General features: G+C 40.5%; 1 pseudogene; it reads right to left on the bottom strand.

Moving 5' to 3' along the window:
* Positions 1-1,053: 1,053 nt before the first annotated feature.
* On the bottom strand, positions 1,054-1,233 carry LOC139279227 (U2 spliceosomal RNA; annotated as a pseudogene).
* Positions 1,234-3,074: the final 1,841 nt, after the last annotated feature.

Raw genomic sequence — 3,074 nt, forward strand, 5'->3', positions numbered from 1 at the left:
GATAACTGCAGCTCTTATTACTTTGTGCAAAAGGGAAATGTCTATTACTGCCCTTATTCTACAAGTGATCAGAATGAAAAGCGGGCCAATCCGAGGTTCCTATGATAAGTGTTCTTAACTGTCTTTATTTGCCCTCCATCCTTGATAGGCTCTTCCACATGTAATATCAAGTTTATGAACTCAAATGAAACTTGGCACGTACTAGCTATGAATATGTTGACCCAGTTCAGAAGGAACAATTCCGTTTACTGCTAAGGGGATACATTTTCAGAAGTAAAGTATCTTCTGTAGCATTTCATCTATTAATCACCATGCGTTATAAATTCCATTAAGAAACTGGTAAAAACAGCACGTTTCTAAATGTTATCATTCATAACAATTTGGAGCATATGAATGAAAGTACAATATTAAGTATTTACTGAAATTATTCTTGTAGTTTACATTGATTTTTTTTTTAAACAGCATCCAATTTTTGAATTTCTTTGCAGTAGATTACATGTTGCCAATGTCGATTAAATGTGAAATTAGCATGGATTTTCAATTTCAGATTTAAAGTTAGTAGGTAGTTTCCTGACTTTTGCAGGGAAATGGAATGGCATCTTGGAGGTGTCAAAGTGAAAATATGTCTAGTACTGGACCAAACAAGGAAAATAAAATGGACTTTAAGTTAGCATAATATTGACAAAATTTCATCAGTTTATAATTTTATCTCATATAATTAAGATCATGTTTAATAAAAGCTAAGACAAATTATCTAATTAAAATAAAATACCTTTCATGAACAACTTTTAAAGTTACGTTATGTATTTAGTTAATAATCTTTAGAATTTTAAAGTATTAATTATGCTAAAATACAAAATATGAATAATCTTATGATTGCAATAACATTTTAGAATTAACCACAACATGGACTAAATAATTTCATGAAGTAGTTATAAATGTTATTTAGATTTACATGTGATTTTTTTTTTTGTTCATTCTTGTCAGATCAACTCCAGCGCCAAAGATCACTTTGCGCTATTTACACTTGATCTTAGCCAAAAGGCCGAGAGGGGAAGCTGCACCGTTCCTGGAAACACTGCAATACCAGGTCGGTGCGTGGAGTGGACGGAGCAAGCCCCTGTTCCATCTCCCTGTTCCAAAAAACAATTTAATATTTGGTCCCCATAGGGGATATTAAACTGATAAGAACAGATACTACACTTGATCTTAGCCAAAAGGCCGACATGTGATGCTTTACAATTACAGTATAAGATGTAAAACCCAGTTAATGTGGATAAGTTTCTTTATGAGCCAAGGTACAGAGGATACCACATTATAGTCATCATCATCATAGGCGATTCCTCATATCGGGGATGATTTGCTTCCACGCCAAAAAGGGATGAGTTCGCAGGGATGAGTAGGTAGGTTCACCTACTCCTGCACCTACTTTCTATGTTTCTATATTTCTATGTATTTCAATGAAGGACCCAATATTCCAGATCCCAAACTACATATTGAAGGGTGGAAGATGCCTGTGCATGGATTTTTTTAACATGTGGTGGCCATTGCATCCCAGCCACCACACGAGCTTGACAGAGCTAGGTCTTGGTCCAGTGGCAAGGGTTAACCAAGACGACGGGAGACCAGCCCTGCTGCACGGTCCAAGTGCGCACACACATCGCAGTGTGGGCTGGCACATGCTGCCCCTGGGCCCTTGCCTCTCCTGGGCCCCGATCACGTCGCTCCATGATCACTCGCCGCTCCTGCGCCCCAACCTCACCTCTCCTGCTGTACCTGCCCACGCTCCAATCACCGACCTGGACCTCGATGACGTCCAATCCAGTCGCCCTCTTCGCTGCAGTCGCCCTCCTGCACCAGCTCGCGCTGTACCTTGCAGTGGTATGCCACGGTGCTGCTCAAGGGGCTGCTCGTCGCTCCTTTTATGGCCCCAACCTGCCGCTGATGTTCCTTCGCAGGTCGGGGCCATCACACTGCTCCTGGCCGCCGCTCGCCGCTCCACTATAGTACAATATATACCAAAAGCATTTCATTAGGGAATTGGACCTCATAGCTTACAAAAAACAAGGTTATGAGGGAGTTGTATAAATCCAGTTGCCTCATAAAATATTATCAACAATATTGTAACATTGTGCTTTTATTTAAAAGGTCCACATAAGAAGAAGCAGCTCTACACGATGGGGCTTAAAATGCTTAGTGACATTGCCCCAGAAATTGCGGTCGGAGGCTTCCCGCGGGCGGATGCCTCTGATCCGAAAAATTTCTTCGAATCTAGCTAGTGATACAGTAGGTTCGGTGACTCCTTGTCCCGGGCCTCTACACGAAGGCCTGTGTAGAGGCCCACGCATCCCAGGGACTTAGGTGATCCGTACGCATCCCTGGGATCATGTGGGCCGGCCCAACAAATCCAAGTTGGGGTATTCCATAAGTATCGGAATCACCATAAGTATGAATGGGAATACCCCCCCAAACCACACAAACACTTAAAATATATACATTTTTAAACTCACATATTTAAAATTAATCAAAATGGATTTTAAATTAATTATTTAAATCAAAAATGTAAATTTTTGAAAAATAAATGTACATATTTTAAAAATAAAGTTACCTTATTTACAGGATTTAAAATGTTTAAATTATTGAAAAATAGATATTTTTCTGTCCTTTAAAAGTCTTAAGCTGATAAACGCAGGCCTTACACCTGCTTTTATCAGTCATAAGAATTTCAAGGGCGTTCGCTGGGCAGAAGTTGGGCAAATAGCTCAACTCTCCGCCAGCGGAGGCCCTTTACTTCCAGATGCGTGCGATCTGTCAAAAGGATTCTTGGCCGATCGCAAGTTCCAGGTTTAGACGCATGCGCACCTCGTACGCGCCCATCGGGGCCACGAATTCAGGGCTAATGTGTAACTGCCAGGCCACATTCACAGTAGAAAGACATACAACTATTGTAACAGCTAGTTTTTTCAGTCTAACTACACTGAAGGTTACAGGTTTTAGTCACATGCACAGATACGGAAAAACTGCAAATGCTGGAAATCTAAAATAAAAACAGAAATGTTAGAAATACACAACTG

This window comes from Pristiophorus japonicus, chromosome 13 (genome assembly GCF_044704955.1).
Source record: "Pristiophorus japonicus isolate sPriJap1 chromosome 13, sPriJap1.hap1, whole genome shotgun sequence".
In the NCBI taxonomy this organism is placed as follows: Eukaryota; Metazoa; Chordata; class Chondrichthyes; family Pristiophoridae; genus Pristiophorus; species Pristiophorus japonicus.